Source organism: Hordeum vulgare, chromosome 5H, assembly GCF_904849725.1.
Source record: "Hordeum vulgare subsp. vulgare chromosome 5H, MorexV3_pseudomolecules_assembly, whole genome shotgun sequence".
In the NCBI taxonomy this organism is placed as follows: Eukaryota; Viridiplantae; Streptophyta; class Magnoliopsida; order Poales; family Poaceae; genus Hordeum; species Hordeum vulgare.
In genome coordinates, this window is record NC_058522.1 from 433809217 (window position 1) to 433828129 (window position 18913).

The window sequence follows — 18913 nt, forward strand, 5'->3', positions numbered from 1 at the left end:
TTGTTCGCCCTTTTCTCTCGCTTGCTTTCTGTTCGCTTGTGTGCCATGTGCCTTCAATATGCTTGCATCTACGCTTGCTGAAAATCTAGTGATATGGATCCTCTCCACTTGTTAATCTCTTTAAGAGATCCAATTATGTTGATCCAATTGCTAGTGAGTTGAGTGCACTTGACTATCTTTATGCAGTTTTGCTTGAGAGGCGTGAATCTGAAAATTGTGACGAAGAAATTTATGAAGTGATTCACGAGGGCTCCTTGGATGAAAAGCATGATTGCAATGGTTTCACTATAAATTCTATTAGTGACAATCATGCTAGGAATATGCAAAACCCTAAGCTTGGGGATGCTAGTTTTTCTATGTCCCCTACTTGTTGCAATGATCACTTCTGATGATTTTAAAAATTTGTTTAAGCCTCATGATGAATATGACATTTGCAATATTATTGAAAGTGGGTTTGGAGAAGTCATGACTTTAGTTGATGATAATCCCACTATTTGTAAAGAGCGTCAACTTTGCATGCATGTGGATCATGAAAAGAATATCCTTTGTGATAGCTATATTGTTTAATTTGATTATGATCCCACATGTAATTGCTATGAGAGAGGAAAATATTGTGGTAGATATTTTCATGTTACCAATTTACCTCTCGTTATGTTGAGATTGCTATCGTCTCTTTCTTCTTCCTTGCATTTGGTAACTATTGGTTGTCTTGCCAATTTGTTTTCCTATAAAATGACTATGCATAGGAAGTATGTTAGACTTAGATGTGATTTTCACATGCTTTATGATGCTCTCGTTGTGCTTCAACTCTTGTCTTTGGTGTGAGCATCATTGAAATCCTTATGCCTAGTTAATGGCGTTAAACAATAGCGCTTGTTGGGAGGAAAACCAATGATATATCTTTTTCTTTCTGTTTTGTTGCGTCCACACCATCATAATTCTGTTGTGATTGTGTTTTTTGTGTTTATTTTTGTGTTTGAGCCAAGCAAAACCTTTGTGACTAGTCTTGGTAATGGTTGTTTGATCCTGCTGGAAAAATACAGAAACTTTTTGCTCACGAGATGATTTTTCATTTTTATTCAGAAAGACCTTTTGAGTTGATTCTTTTTGATGCTGATTGATATGCTTTTTCCCCAGGACGTCGTAACTTTTCAGATTTTGTGAGGTACCAGAAGTATACAAAGTATACAGATTACTACAGATTGGTCTGTTTTTCACAGATGCTGTTTTTGTTGAGTTGGTTGCTTGTTTTGATGAAACTATTGTTAGTATCGGGGGGTACTAGCCATGGAAAAGTGAGAATACAGTAGCCCATAATCAATATATATGGAATTCAAGTTTGCTACAGTACCAAAAGAAGTGGTAGTTTGTCTTCTTGTACCAGTGTTATCACAAGTTTCTGTTTAAGTTTTGTGTTGTGAAGTTTTCAAGTTTTGGGTGATGTTCTCATGGACAAAGAGATAAGGAGTGAAAATAGCTCAAGCTTGGGGATTCCCAAGGCATCCCAAGCAAATTCAAGGACACTAAAAAGCCTAAGCTTGGGGATGCCCCGGGAAGGCATCCCCTCTTTCGTCTTCAATCCATCGGTAACATTACTTGGAGCTATATTTTTATTCAGCACATGATATGTGTTTTGTTTGGAGCGTCTTGTATCTTAGGAGCCTTTTCTTTTTGTTGTGTCACAATCATCCTTGCTGCACACCTTTTTGAGGGAGAGAGACATGCACTCATCGTGATTTTGCTAGAATGCTCACAGTGCTTCACTTATATCTTTTGAGCTAGATACTTTTGCTCTTGTGCTTCACTTATATCTTTTAGAGCACGGCGGTGCGTGATTTGGTAGTTGGCTTATGCTATGAAAGTAGTCCCAAATGTGCTAGGTACCCAAAGAGGATGCAAAAACCTCCATCTTCATGTGCATTGAGTAGAAAGAGAAGTTTCGATTCCTCTCAATTAGTTTTGAGACGTGGATTCGGTAATATTGAGAGTTATGTTAGTAGGGTGTTGTGAATCTAGAAATACTTGTGTTGAAGTTAGTGATTCCCGTAGCATGGACGCATGGTGACCGCTATGTTAGGAAGTCGGAGCATAATTTATCTATTGATTGTCATCCTTTGTGTTGAGGTCGGGATCGTGCGATGGTTAACACCTACCAACCCCTCCCCTCGGAGTATGCGTTTAGCACTTTGTTTCGATTACTAATAAAAACTTCCACAACAAGTATGTGAGTTCTTCATGACTAATGTGAGTCCATTGTATAGATTCACTTTCACCTTCCACCATTGCTAGCCTCTCTAGTGCCGCGCAATTCTCGCCGGTGCACAAACCCACCAAATTCCTTCCTCAAAACAGCCACCATACCTACCTACTATGGCATTTTCATAGCCATTCCAAGATATATTGCCATGGAACTCCCACCGTTTCGTCTCATGACTTGTGCCATCACTCTCATATTGCCATTGCATGATCGTAAGATAGCTAGCGAGATGTTTCAATGTCATATGCCATGCTAGATCGTTGCACTTCCCGGTACACTGCCGGAGGCATTTCCTATGGAGTCATCATCATTGTGATCTTTGAGCTGTGAGTAAATAAAAGTGTGATGATCATCATTATTTGAGCATTTTCCCATGTGAGGAAATAAAAAAGAGAGGCCAAAGATCCCAAAAACAAAAAAAAGAGAAAAGACAAGAAAATAAAAAAGAGAGGCCTAAGAGCCCAAATGAAAAAAAGAAAAATGAGGAAAAGAGAGAAGGGACAATGCTACTATCTTTTCCCACACTTGTGCTTCATGTTAGCACCATATTCTTCATGATTGAGAGCTTCTTGCTTTGCCACTACCATATGCTAGTGGGAATCTTCATTATATAACTTGGCTTGTATATTCCAATGTTGGGCTTCCTCAAAATTGCCCTAGGTCTTTGTGAGCAAGCAAGTTGGATGCACACCCACTAGTTTTCTTTTTGAGCTTTCACATACTTATAGCTCTAGTGCATCTCTTGTATGACAATCCCTACTCATTCACATTGATATCTATTAATGGGCATCTCCATAGCCTATTGATACGCCGAGTCAGTGTGACCATCTCCTCCTTATTGTCTCACAACCACCACCACACTCTATTCCACCTATAGTGTTATATCCATGGCTCGCGCTCATGTATTGCGTGATAGTTATAAAAAGTTTGAGAAAGTAAGAGTGCGAAAACAATTACTTGGCCAATTCCGGGGTTGTGCATGATTTACATTAGTTGTGTGAGGATGATGGAGCATAGCAAGACTATATGATTTTGTAGGGATAAATTTCTTTGGCCTTGTTATTTTGAAAGTTCATGATTACTTTGCTAGTTTGCTTGAAGTATTACTATTTTCATGTCAATAGAAAACTGTTGTTTTGAACCTTACGGATCTGAACATTCATGTCACGTGAAAGAAGTTGCAAAGGACTACTATGCTAGGTAGCATTCCACATCAAAAATTCATTCTTTATCACTTCCCTACTCGAGGACGAGCATGAGTTAAGCTTGGGGATGCTTGATACGTCTCCAACGTATCTATAATTTTTGATGGTTTCATGCTATTATCTTGTCAAACTTTGGATGTTTTGCATGCCTTTTATATATTTTTTGGGACTAAATTATTAACTAAGTGCCAAGTGCCAGTTCCTGTTTTTCCATGTTTTTGACCCCTTTCAGAGGAGATTTTGAAACAGAGCCCAGACGGAAGAAAATCCCCGAAAAGATTTTTTTTGGAACGGAAGAAGATCAGGGAGCCTGGGAGCCAAGGCGGGGGAGCTCCAGGGGCCCCACAAGCCCCCACCCCCACGGCCAAGGGGGTGGCCGCGCCATCCAGGCTTGTGGGCCCCCTCGACGCCCTCTGCCCTAGGACTTTCGCCTATATATTCCCATAAATTCCAGAAAAAATCAAGAGATCATCACAATCACTTTTCCGCCGCCGCAAGCTTCTGTCTCCGCAAGATCCCATCTCGGGCATGTTCTGGTGCCCTGCCGGAGGGGGGATTCGGACATGGAGGGCTTCTTCATCAACACCATGACCTCTCCGATGATGCGTGAGTAGTTCACCATAGACCTACGGGTCCATAGCTAGTAACTAGATGGCTTCTTCTCTCTCTTGGATCTTCAATACAAAGTTCTCCATCATCTTCATGGAGATCTATCCGATGTAATCTTCTTTTGCGGTGTGTTTGTCGAGATCCGGTGAATTGTGGATTTATAATCAGATTATCTATGAATCTTATTTGAGTTTCTTCTGATCTCTCTTATGCATGAGTTCATATCCTTGTAATTCTCTTCGAGTTGTGGGTTTTGTCTGGCCAACGAGATCTATGATTCTTGCAATGGGAGAAGTGCTTGGTTTTGGGTTCATACCATGCGGTGACCTCACCCAGTGACAGAAGGGGTAGCAAGGCACGCATCATGTTGTTGCCATCAAGGGTAAAAATATGGGGTTTTCATCATTGGTTTGAGATTATCCCTCTACATCATGTCATCTTGCTTAAGGCGTTACTCTGTTCGTCATGAACTCAATACACTAGATGCATGCTGGATAGCGGTCGATGTGTGGAGTAATGGTAGTAGATGCAGAAAGTATTGGTCTACTTGTCTCGGACGTGATGCCTATATGCATGATCATTGCCTTAGATATCGTCATGACTTTGCGCGGTGCTATCAATTGCTCGATAGTAATTAGTTCACCCACCGTGATACTTGCTATTTTGAGAGATGCCTCTAGTGAACACTATGGCCCCCAGGGTCTACTCCACACCATATTTTCAGCCTTACACTTTTTACTTCATTGCACTTTCCGCCTTAAGATCTCACTTTGCAAACAATTTTGAAGGGATTGACAACCCCTTTGAAGCGTTGGGTGCAAGCTTGTTTGTGTTTGCGCAGGTACTCTGGACTTGACGAGACCCTCCTTCTGGATCGATACCTTGGTTCTCAAACTGAGGGAAATACTTACTGCTCCTATGCTGCATCACCCTTTCTTCTTCAAGGGAAGAACCAACGCAAGCCCAGCCTCTGTCAATGTGTCAATTTTTGGCGCTGTTGTTTGTGGGATAGCAGGCCCCGAGTACTTGAGGCAGCCAAATTCCGCTGACACAGAATGGCTGTGGGCGATCAACGCCGATAGAGGTTTTCCAGGCATGCTTGGTAGCATAGATTGTATGCGTTGGGTTGGAAGAACTATCCATTTGCTTGACATGAATAGTACAAGGGGCATGTGAAAGCGTGCACTATCATATTAGAAGCGGTGGCTTCGCACGATCTTTGGATATGCCATTGTTTCTTTGGCATGGTCGGTTCTCACAATGATATCAACGTGCTGCAGCATTCCCCAGTGTTCGTTAGGCTTGCAGAAGGCCACTCCCCACCTTTCAACTTTGAGATCAGTGGACACCACTACAACAAGGGATACTACCTGGCTGATGGTATATATCCTTAGTGGTCAACGTTTGTGAAGACAATCTCAAATCCCCATGTAGAGAAGAGAAAGAGATTTCCCAAATTCAAGAGAGCGCTAGAAAGGATGTGGAGCGTGCTTTTGGTGTGCATCAATCTCGATGGGGTATCGTTCGAAACCCTGCATTAACATGGGATGAAGGGAAGCTTTGGGAGGTGATGACTGCTTGTGTGATCATGCACAACGTGATCGTCAAGGACGAGAGTGATGACTCCATTTTTGACCAAGGATTTGATTTTCAAGGTAACAATGTTGAGCCCCTACACCAAGAACCGTCCACGTTTGAGAAGTTTACCATATTCCATCGTGAAATCCGTGATTGGAACACTCATTTGCAGCTCCAAAATGACTTGGTTGAGCACATGTGGGATCACATTGGAAACCAATAGATGTATTGGTGAATTATCTTTATTCAAGACAATTTCGATTTGGTTGTAAAACTATTTTATTCGAGACAATTTCGATTGGGTTGTAAAACTATTTTTATTAGAGACAATTGATATTTGGATGTGCAAACTTGTTTAAAACATTGATAAATATGAATATATGGGCATATTGGCTGTGGCGGACAGGATGCAGCCGAAGGACGCGTCCGCGCGTTGGGCGCAAGGCCACTACATCCTAGGATAGGCCCGGACACGACCCCATCCGGATGGGTCGCGCGCTGGAGTTGGCCTAAACGTATGTGGTGCCGGTGTTGGCATCGAGCATAGCAATCAGATAGCCACCACCCCTGTTTTAAGATAGACTTGATTCCGTCTTCACATCGGAAAATCAGATCACAAATTTGAAGTTTAGGTCATGGTTTCACCAATTGTACAATAATTTTGGTGAATAGTGGACGCAACCGCTTAAGGCAAAACACGGACTCGATCCGTGTCGGCCTTAGCAATTGATTTGTTTTCGGATTCGATCCGAAGCCGAGAGGTGCGTACGCGGTGATGTTAAGTGCGACTACATTAGCGGAAATCAATCTCAAGTCGGAATCGACGGATTTCCAAGAAGGAGGGCAGCGCTAGATAACCCTAATTTCTCTTATCTGAAATCTCATACTGATCGTCGCAATTTTGATAGCCAAACAATTAATTTGCCGGCTCTTCTTCATCCAATCTATCACGAGCTTCTTGATCCCTGAAGAATTCCCTCCAAGGGCACAACACCACCATGCTCGGCACCATGGAGGCCTCCAATTGTCGTAGTTTTTGTCACGGTAGATGTTCTCATGAAAGTACTTGGTTGTGGTGCCATCGCAACTATGTGGTGGCTTGACAGGGGTTGGTCAGAATCGAGAGACGTGAATTTACCCAGGTTCGGCCCCTCCGATGGAGGTAAAAGCCTATGTCCTGCTTGTGTTTCATTGATGATGATGATGATATCGATTACAATGGTGCGTAATCGTTACCTCTAGTCTAGAGGGTTTCTAATATGTCTATCTAATGATTTGTCTTGTCTAGACATAATTTGGCTTGTCCCTATTGGGGTGCCCCGCCCCTTCTTATATAGGTTGAAGGGGTAGGCTTACATAGAGTCCTACTAGGACTTGGAATAGCTTTTTTTGTAGGGAATTCCTCCTGTTATTGGGCCTTCTCTATAAAACCACCCTCCAGGCATATCCATGAGCCGCCTTACACCGACTTGCACACTGGGCCTTGGGTCTCGTCGTCTAGGTCAACACGGTGAGCGGGTTGGCCCAGGAGCTGCTAGTTGATGGGCCGAGTCATACCTCATGGTGGGTCATACCTCGTGGTCGGGTCATACCTCATATCTGGGTCAATCCTTGGGGTATATCCCCGACAGAGGGTGTCGGTGTGCTAAAGTATGGGCCTTTAGCACCCCAGACTTGTGCACAGATAGTAGTAGCCACGCCAGTGGCGAGGCCAGCCGGGTCAGCGGAAGGCAGATACAAAGCCATCGAGAAGACGCTCAAATCAGCGAGCGAGGAGATTGAAACTCCGAGAAGATCCTTGACGGTGTGGGGGCTAGCATAGCCCCGGCAAGGCAAACACCCAACAATATCTCTAGCTCCCCCCGGAAAGTGGACCTCCCCGGAGTACTGCGCTGCTGCCGAGGGTGTGCCCACGAAGGCATCCATGGCCAGAAGACCAAAGACAGAACCCCTGGTAAGGTCCCTTTCGGAGGAAGCCAGCAAAGCCCCGGCAAGATCCTTGTCGGGGGATTTAGCGAAGCCCGAGCACGACCCGTCCACCGCAAGGCCCCAACTTGCCCCTACGCCAGCGCAGTAGCCAGCTGCCCCTTGCCACTCGATACGTGTCGATTCACAGGACGCGTGTCGAGCGGTATCTGGGGGAAAACGGTGGCAAATGGACGCAATCCTGTCCCATCTCTAGGGCACCCGACGAAGAATTTAATGCGCCCGCTTAGACGCCAGAGACACTGTATTTGACTGTATGCCCAGTGAGTGCACTGTTTCACTGTGCACCCCGTGGGAACCTTGTCCTGCCACTGTTGGTGAGCCCTTTGACCTATAAAAGGAGGCCCAGGGCATGGATGGAGGGGGAACTGAACATTTTTAATCACTCAGCATCCAATACACACGAAGCAGGGGTAGGGTATTACGCTCCCGAGCGGCCTGAACCTGCGTAAATCTCCCTTTTGTGTTGACCGTTAGCTCTACTCTTGCTGCATCCCTCTCCCTCGCCAAACCACAAGAGATCCTCCTGGATTCCATAGGTGTCTTGTGCATTCATTGCAGAGACATCTCTGGCACGCGAGATAGTGGAGAGTAGAGGTGCGCTAATCTGAACTGCCAGTCGGTACATCAACTTCTTCATCATCATCGTCGACATGGATTTGAAGAGAAGAACTGCCGCGGTGGCCGGTCCGTCCACGACCACCGCTCCTGTGACTTCACGAACAGGCGGCGACACGGCCGCATGCGGAGGAGGCGGGGGCCCTGAGCTTCCACATGCTCCGGCAAAGCGCACCCCCCTAGAGTGCAGTGCTGCTGTCAAAAGTGTGCTATTGGGCTCCGACAAGACCCCCGGGCGCGCACTCCGGCAAGCGCGCCTCTCCGGAGTGCTGTGCTGCTATGAAGGGTGGGCCGAAGAGCACCCCCGAAAAGGGGTTACACCCTTGCTGAGGCCCGATCGCTCCGTGCTAGGCTCGGCGTCACCCCCGGCAACTACCCAGCCGGCCATATCCCTGGCACCCACTGCAACAAATGCACCTCCCTTGGAGCGATGCATTGCTACAAAGGGTGTGCCAGGGGGCTTAGGCGAGAACTCAGACGCCCCCTCAGGAAAGCGCCTCACTTCGGAGTGCTATGCTGCCGTCAAGGGTAGGCCAAAGAACACCCCGGCAAGGCGTTACGCCCTTGTCGGAACCTGTTGCTCCACGATAGCCCAGCGTCACCCACAACATTTTCCAAGCCAGCAAATTTCCTTGCCGGCAGCCCAAGAAGCGCGGTTGCCGGTCCTCTCGGCAACCATCCTTTGTGCAAGTCTTGCCGGTAGCACATGTAAACCTTCGCACAAAGCCAGACGCGGACCCTACGCACAGTTAAATAAGTTAAGTATTTCACGTTCCTTGCCGGCTTTAATGTTCATTCATGTACATGTTTCGCCCACAGTTTTGTGTTACACTTACCTCCAGCAGATGTTGATGAACCGCCAAGGTTCCAAAACATGCACGTGAGGGGAACTTGTCGTGATCATATACGCCCTTACCTTGTTTCGAGCCCGCTCAACAACTTAAGTGGCGACAATGAGAATGCCAAGGTATCTTGTCATTAGCGACACCTCAGCAGGCTCATAAGGATCCGCTCCTCGAAGCGCTCGTGACAGGGCTAGGCGCACCGACAAGTTCCCAATGAAGCAGTTGTTTTTCCTTGGACGATTTTAACCCTTTTGGTACGGAGGGCCTACATGCGAAGGAATCCTTGTCGTGATCAGCTGCACGCCTACTCCATTTCGATCCCCCTCAATGGTTTAGGCGGCTGCATTGAGAGCCCTAATGCACCCTTGTCATGAACAGCCACGCCCCCATTTTTGTTTTGAGCCGGGTCAACAAAGTGGTCGCGTCGGGAGCACCAAGGTGGCTTGCCGGAACTGACTTCGCCAACCAGCCTCTGAGGATCCGCTCCTCAAAGCGTCGCAGCAAGGCTAGACGCGCCGACAAGTTTCCGATAAAGCACTAAGGTGTACCATATGGGAATGAATCGAATGAGAAAATTAACATACGTTGTATTCATGATGTAATTTAATCTATTACATTGATAGTTGTAGCCACACTAACTTAAGATAATGTTGTCTTTTCCTACGAGGCAGAATCTACAAGAAGAAAAAGAGCAGTAAGGCCCGTGGAAGGGGCCCAGGTTGGCTCCTCCTAGAGCAACACTGCGCAGAGGAGAGGGCGACCGGAAGGGATGATGAAGCCGGGGTCCACGAGCCGCCTGGAATATGAGGCAGTGTCGGATCCCACGGCGAGTCCGCCCTGCCGGAGAGGGGGAGAGGCATGAGCTAACGGTGATGGTGCAGCTGACGGTCAGTCTAAGCCCAGGTCTTCGTACTCCTACCTGACGGCCTGGAGCTCAGACCCGTCACCACCACTAGTGCCATCACTGTCCTCCTTGTCGCTATCGTGCAAGGAGGGACTTTCGGTTCCACTCGAGCTCTCTTCGCAGCAGGTGAGGCGCACACCTGAGCGCCCATAAATCTTGATGGAGAGCAGTTCGGCCTCCATCATTTTGAACCGGAGGACATGCCCATCCATAAGATTGTGGGCACGGGCGAAGCTATTCCACCCGCGCCCAAGGAGCAGGATGCGACATTCCGGGTACTCCACATCCACCTGCACGGCGCTGTTCTAGTACCTGTGCTCCCGCAGCCACAACACGGGCGACCTGTCCACCTCCATCACCATGGCGAATGGAGAGGGGAGGCGGAGATAGCCCCGGATGGGGCCACGCAGCCTGACGACGAACTCCAGCACCGTCCCTCTACATGGGCCCCCACGGGAGGAGGATCTAGCGATGGAGGAAGGGACGGAGTGGAGCTCTTCCTTCCCCGTCCACGGCCTCCACGACGACCGCGACCCCTCATCCCTCTCCCACCGCGGGCGTTTGTACCATCCCCAGCATCTGCGGCTGAAGCGGTGGCATGATTCGAGCGGGAACCTCTCGCCGTCGAGGCGGAGGACGGTGGCCGCCCTCTCCCCCTAGCCATGGCGAGATGCAAGTACAACTGAAGACGGTTGAGAAAAGTGGACTCTGGGAGTATGTGCTCTTGGAGGAAGGATGGATGAGCATCGCCCTTCGCAAACCCTCAGATTTATAAGGGGAGCATGGGGGCTGGATCTCGCCCACCCCAAGGGCCGCCGCCCATTTCCACCAATCCCCTCGCCCACGATCACGGGCGAACATGTGACCGTGTTGCTCCTCCAATCCAGGGCGCCACAGTTTCCGCCCCAGTCAGGACTTTAAGTCTCGGGCACCACCTGCCAAGCTCCCGTTACACATGTAGCACGTGTGGGGGAAACGATCGTCATGGTGGGCCAAGTCAGTTGCGCGAGAATCTCACCCATGTCTCCCATGTCGCGCATGCAAGGGTGTGTAATGGGGACATAGTAACCGAAGGAAGACCTACCGCAAACACCGGCCACGCATGGTCGTGCACTATTTGGGCCTAGCCCAACAACGCCTCACATGCGTGTATGGCCCAGGCCCGGGGGCTCCTATCAGTGCACTAAAGTATGGGCCTTTAGCGCCCCAGACTTGTGCACTGACAGTAGTGGCCACGCCTGTGGCGAGGCTACCCAGGACAACGGAAGGCAGATACGAAGCCATCGAGAAGACGTTCAAATCAGTGAGCCAGGAGATTGAAACCCCGACAAGATCCTTGACGGGGTGGGGGGCTAGCAGAGCCCCGAGAAGGCAAACACCCGACAATACCTCTGGCTCCTGCCCCAGCAAGTGCACCTCCCCGGAGTACTACACTGCTGCCGAGAGTGTGCCCACGAAGTCATCCAAGCTCAGAAGACTGAAGACAGAACCCCCGACAAGGTCCCTGCCGGAGGAAGCCAGCAAAGCCCCTACAAGATCCTTGCTGGGGGACTTAGCGAAGCCCCTGCGCAACCCATCCCTGGCAAGGCTCAAGCTCTCCCTGCGCCAGCATAGCGGCCAGCCGCCCCTTGCCACTCAATACATGCCAACTCGCAGGACGTGTGTCGAGCGGTATCTATGGAAAACAGTGCCTAAGGGATGCGATCTTGTCCCATCTCTAGGGCACCCGACGAAGCATTTAATGCGTGTGCTTAGACGCCAGAGACACTGTATTTGGCCATACGCCCCGTGAGTGCACTGTTTCACTATGCACCCCATGGGAACCCTGTGCTGCCACTGTTGGTGACCCCTTTGACCTATAAAAGGAGGCCCAGAGCATGCATGGAGGGGGCACTGGACATTTTTAATCACTCAACATCCAATATACATGAAGCAGGAGTAGGGTATTACGCTCCCGAGCGGCCCGAACCTGGGTAAATCTCCCCTTTGTGCTGACCGTTAGCTCTACTCTTGGTGCATCCCTCTCCCCCACAGAACCACAAGGGATCCGTCTAGATACCATAGGTGTCCTGTGCATTCGTTGCGCCGACAGAGGATAACGGCTGCGAGAGTCCACGGAGGGCTCCACCCACAAGCAGTCCAAGAAGAAGCGGCCTTGTCTATTCCACCATGGCTTACGTCCACACAGGACTAGCCTCACTCACGGTAGATCTTCACGAAGTAGGCGATCTCCTTGCCCTTACAAACTTCATCCAAATTTTCAGATTCATGATTTCCAAACAAAAATTCATAGGGATAATCAAGTGAACTCAACTCATTAGCAATTGGTTCATCATAATTTGGTCTTTTGAAAAGATTAGTAAGTGGATGAGGATCCATATCATTAGATTTTTAGCAAGCGAAGATGTAAGCAAATAGAAGCCACATGGCAACACAAGCAAAATAGAAAACAAGCAAAAAGGCAAATGAAAAAGAGGGCGAATAAAACGACATTTTTTTGTCAAGTGGGGGATATGAAAACAAGAGGCAAAAGGAACATAAATTAAATGGAAAGATAAGAGTTGATAGTGTAGGTACTTGGTAGTGGCGCCAGAGATTGGCAAGTTGATGATGTTGGCTTGATCCTCCCCGGCAACGGCGCGAGAAATTCTTCCTGCTACTTGTAAACCGGGTTGGATTTTTATCCCCGAAGAGGAGAGGATGATGCAGCACAGTAGAGTAAGTATTTACCTCAGTTAAGAAGCCAAGGTTATCAATCTAGTAGGAGAACCAAGCAACACCGACACCTGCACACCCAACGCAAACCTTCGCACCCAACACAGATGAGAGGTTGTCAATCTCTCGGCGGTCAAGAAATGAGATTAAATGATATATGATAGATTGATAAATAAATAAAAGATAAAAAAGTGCATCAAGTGTTTTTTGTATTTTTGTATAAGTAAACGAGATTGATCTTATAATAGAAGTAGACCCCGGGGCCGTAGGATTCACTAGTGGCGTCTCACTCAAGAAAATAGCATACAGTGGGTAAAGAAATTACTGTTGCACAGTTGATAGAAATCAAATAATGATGTGCTATAGACGTCACATCCAAATCTAGTAGACCGACTCCTGCCTGCATCTACAACTATTACTTCACACATCGACCGCTATCCAGCATGCATCTAGTGTATTAAGTTCATAAGAACGAAGTAATGCATTAAGAAGGATGACATGATGTAGTCAAGACAAAAGCATATAAGAATTCATCCCAACTTGTTATCGTTAATGGCAACAACACATGCGTCCAAAGTTGTTAGGATCGCGATTCTGAATCGGATCGGGGCTCCGTTGCTAGGATCGTGAATCGTAGAATCATAACTATCAGGATCCTAAAATCTTAGATTCTATGAGAAAAATCGTAGAGTCGGAGAGCCTAGTTTGGATCGTAAGATCGTAACATTCTAAGACTTGAGTCGTGATTCTGACAACTTTATCAAGTCCCGTTCTATCACTAGGACTGAACACCACAAGATCGAACCCATTACCAAGCACCACTTCCCATTGTAAGAAGATCAAATCTAGTTGGCAAAACCAAACCAAAACTTCGAAGAAGAAATACAAGGCTATATTAAATCATGCATAAAATAGATCAGTAAAGAACTCAAATAAAACAAGGATAGATCTGATCATAAACTCACAATTCATCGGATCCCATCAAACACACCGCGCAAAGTCATTACATCGAATGGATCTCCACGAAGATCATGGAGACCGTTGTATTGAGATACAAAGAGAGAGAGAGAGAGAGCCATCTAGCTACTACATACGAACCCGTAGGTCTGTGGTGAACTACTCACGCATCATCGGAGAGGCGGCAAGGTTGATTTAAAGACCCTCCGTGATGAGTTCCCCCTCCGACGGAGTATCGGAAAAGGCCTCCAGATGGGATCTGGTGAGAATAGAGGCTTGCGGTGGCAGAAAAAGTATTTCTTAGAGTCCCTTCAGGGTTTTGGAATATTTATGAATTTATTGTGGAGGAGGTAGGGCAAATGGAGCATGGAGGGGCCCACACAACATCAGGGCGCCCCCCTCGGTCGTGCCCTAGTGTTGTGTGGGGCCCTCCGACAAGATCTTCCTTGGACTCCAAGACCCACATGATCATTATCTTGAATAAAAAATCCTCAAAATTTGCCGGGATGATTTGATCTTATGTGATATTGATTTCCTGCGAAACAAACACACGGTAAAAAACAGGAACCAACACTTGGCACTAAGTTAATACGTTAGTCCACAAAAATGATATACATGGTATAAATTGATAATAAAAACATCCAAGAATAATAATATCATAGCATGGAACAAGCAAAAAATAATAGATACATTGGAGACGTGTCAAGCATCCCCAAGCTTAACTCCTCCTCGTCCTCGAGTAGGAAAGTGATAATTTTTTTTGGAATGCTACCCAACATACTTCAAGTTATTTTCATACCATAGACACGAGGACTTAGATGATTCAAAGCAATAGACTGTATTTGACATGAATACATAGATACTCAAGCAATGCTAACAAGCAACCATGCCTTTCAAAATAACAATGCGAAAGTAAATTATTCCTAGCCCATTATGCTCAATCATTGATCCATTCATGATGCACACTCAAATATCAATCATACTCCATGGACACACATAACCACATGACCCCCTAGTTTGTGCTTTTATAGAGAAGGATGAGACTCAACATAAAAATTAAATAGAAAGGCTCTTCGCAGAATGAAGTATTGATTTACACATTTGCCAGAGCTCAAGTTTTAAAAGAGATGAAAATTTTAATTTGGGTGGCATGGTTTTCTCGTCAACGTGAAACGACTTAATGTTCCCAACACTTCTCACGTTGGATACATCATAGGTGGTTCCCAAACAGAAAGTAAATATTTTTTGTATTTGTATTCCCTCATCATCGTTTCAGTGTCATCAAGACTTTGGTCTTTCTACTGTCGCATCCAAGAGAATATATTTTGTTTCCACCATTACTTTTCATAATCCGTAGCTAACAGAATTCATGTGTGCCTTCCATACCATCACATTCCACTTATATTTGGGACTGGGCATCCCTTTTACCCCCACACTCCCGTGCAATGACAAGTGAATAAACACTCATAATGATAATGACATATCCAACACAAAAAATATTGTCTACCCCTCACCGCTTCATGAGTGATACAGGCATACAAAAGAGAAAATAGTTTAGAGAATTTTTAAGAGATAGCACATGCAAATTTACTTGTAAAGACAATGAAATGCCACATATAGGTCGGTATGGTGGACACAAGTGGAAAAACAAGGTTTAAGGATAATGGATGCACAAGCAGTATTCCCGCTTAGTAAAAATGAAGGCTAGCAAAAAGATTGAGAAGCGTCCAACTAGAAAACAGTAATGATGCACATGCATACATAAAACATAACAAACATCAAACAATACACCATAAGTAGGATATAACTTCATTGCATAACTATTGACTTTTTGTGCTTGCATAGGGAATCATAAACCTTAACATCAATATTCATACTAGAGATTAATTGACTCACTAAGATAACTCATATATTATCATCTACATGTCTCAAAACTATTACAAAGAATCAAGTTTTCATGTTCCATAAAAAATTTGTATGCTAGTTTTCATTATTCTACTTGAATATTCATCACAAAGGGACCAAACATCATATCTTGTACCAATTACCAAGACTATTTTCACACTCTCAAAAAGATATAAGTGAAGCAAGAGAGTGAATTTCTTTAAAATTTTCTAACATTCTCCAAAAGATATAAGTGAAGAAAGAGAAGAAGTTTCTTCAAAGCATATAGCATTATCAAAAAGATATAAGTGAAGCATAAGAACAAGTTTCTTCAAAACATTTGCACCACCGTGCTCAAAAAGATATAAGTGAAGCAATAGAGAAACCGCCTAGCTTAACAAATTTAAGTGAAGCAGAAGAAGCAATTCTAAAAAATTATGATGACATGATGCCATCTGAAGCAAATGTGTTCAGAGGTGATGATTGTGAAAAATAACAAGCAAAGACTCATATCATACAAGACGCTCCAAGCAAAACACATATCATGTGACGAATAAAAATATAGGCTCAAGTGTGTTATCGATAGTTGTTAGAAGAAGGAGGGGATGCCTTATGGGGAATCCCCCAGCTTAGACGCTTGAGTATACTTAGATATTACCTTGGGGTGCCTTGGGAATCCCCAAGATTTCAATTTTGCATCTCTTCATTCCTTCATCCATCGACATCACACCCAAAACTTGAAAACTTTAATCACAGAGAACTCAACAAAACCTTCATGAGATTCGTTAGTATAACCAGGAAAATCACTACTATAAGTATTGTTGAAAACCCATTAAAATTTTATAGTTACATTATAGGTACTGTATAATAAATTTCCCATGGCTTGCACCGCCCGATACAAGTCAGAGATTCAACAAAACAAGCGCACAATGCAATGAAAACAGAATCTGTCTTAAACAGAAAAGTCTGAAATAATCTGTAGTATAACCATACTTTTGTAATTATAAAAATTCTAAAAAATTATTAGAATGTAAATAATTTGTAGCACAATAGTGTGTTAAAATTTCATATCATTAGCATGCTCCAGTAAAAAATGAAAATTCGTGTATTGGAGATAGAGTTTCTGTTTCAGATTCAGCATTGTTTCTACTCATCTTTTGAATCATCCTAAAGGTCTTACTTGGCACAAACAGCAAATAAAACATAAAAATACAATAATAACAGAAAAATAGTTGTGTAAACACTCAATAACAGGAAGTAAATGATAAAAATAAATTTTATTCATTGGGTTGCCTCCCAACAAGCGCTATCGTTTTATGCCCCTAGCTAGGCATGATGATTTCGATGATGCTCGCATAAAGGTAAAGAATTGAAACATAAAGAGAGCATCATGAATCACATCGAAATCATATTTAAGTATAACCCACTTCCTATGCATAGGGATTTTGTGAGAAAACAAATTATGGGAACAAGAATCAATTAGCATTGGAAGGCAAAACAAGTATACCTTCAAAATTTCCAACACATAGACAAGAAACTTGATATTATTGCAATATGTAAAAGAATATGTTCCTCTATCATAGTAATTTTCAGTAGCATCATGAATAAATTAAACAATATAACTATCACATAAATCATTATTTTCATGATCCCCAAGGTAGTGGGGTTAACATTAACTAAAGTCATGACATCTCCAAACCCACTTTTATCAAAAAAATGATAAGATTGAGCACTCTCCAAATATGTGGGATTCTTTTTAGCTAAATTTGACACTCTTCCAAACCACCTTTTGATACTATTGCAAAACTTATTATCAATAATATATTCATCATGAGGATTAGATAAATTTTCAAGATCATAAGAAGCATCAGCCCAATCATGATCGTTACAATGAGCAGTGGACATGACAAAATTATCATCCCCAAGCTTCTAGTTTTGCATATCATTAACAGAATTGAAATTAATATAAAATATAGTAACGTCATTGCAATTTTCATTAACATAATTATCATCAAGGAGCTATCATGAATCACTTTATAAATTTCTTCTTTCAACACTTCATCCAAATTTTCAGATTCATGATTTTCAAACAAAACTTCATAGAGGTACTCAAGTGAACTCAACTCACTAGCAATTGCTTCATTCTAATTTGGTATTTTGAAAAGATTAGCAAGTTGATGAGGATCCATATCATTAGATTTTTAGCAAGCAAAGATGCAATTAAATAGAAGCGACATGGCAACACAAGCAAAGATAGAAAACAAGCAAAAAGGCAAATGGAAAAGAGGGCGAATAAAACGACAATTTTTTGTGAAGTGGGGATATGAAAATGAGAGGAAAAAGGCAAATAAATTAAATGCAAAGATAAGATTTAATAGTGTAGGTACTTGGTATTAGCGCCAGAGATTGGCAAGTTGATGATGTTGGCTTGATCCTCCCGGGCAATGGCGCCAGAAATTCTTCCTGCTACTTGTAACCTGCGTTGGATTTTTATTCCGGAAGAGGAGAGGATGATGCAGCACAGGAGAGTAAGTATTTCCATCAATTAAGAAACCAAGGTTATCAATCTAGTAGGAGAACCAAGAAACACCGACACCTGCACACAGAACGCATAACTTCACACCCAATGCAGACGAGAGGTTGTCAATCCCTTAGTGGTCCAGAAACAAGATTAAGTGATATGTGATAGATTGATAAATAAATAAAATATAAGAAAGTGCACCAAGTGTTTTTGGTATTTTTTATAAGTAAACGAGATTGATCTTATAATAAAAGTAGACCTGGGGGCCGTAGGAGTCACTAGTGTCGTCTCTCTCAAGAAAATAGCATACGGTGGGTAAACAAATTACTGTTGGGAAGTTGATAGAAAAGCAAATAATTATGATGTTATGCAAGGCAATGATCATGATATAGGCATCACATCCAAATCAAGTAGACCGACTCCTGCCCTCATCTACTACTATTACTTCACACGTCGATCGCTATCCAGGATGCACCTAGTGTATTAATTTTATAAGAACGAAGTAATGCATTAAGAACGATGACATGATGTAGTCAAGACAAAAGCATATAAGAATTCATCCCAACTTGCTATCCTTAATGGCAACAACACATGCTTACAACTCCCCTTTTGTCACTAGGACTGAACACCGCAAGATCGAGCCCATTACCGATCACTTCTTCCCATTGCAAGAAGAGCTAATCTAGTTGGCCAAACCAAACCAAAACTTCGGAGAAGAAATAGAAGGCTATAGTAAATCGTGCATAAAAGAGATCGGCAAAGAACTCAAATAAAACAAGGATAGATCTGATCATCAACTCACAATTCATCAGATCCAAACAAACATACTGCAGA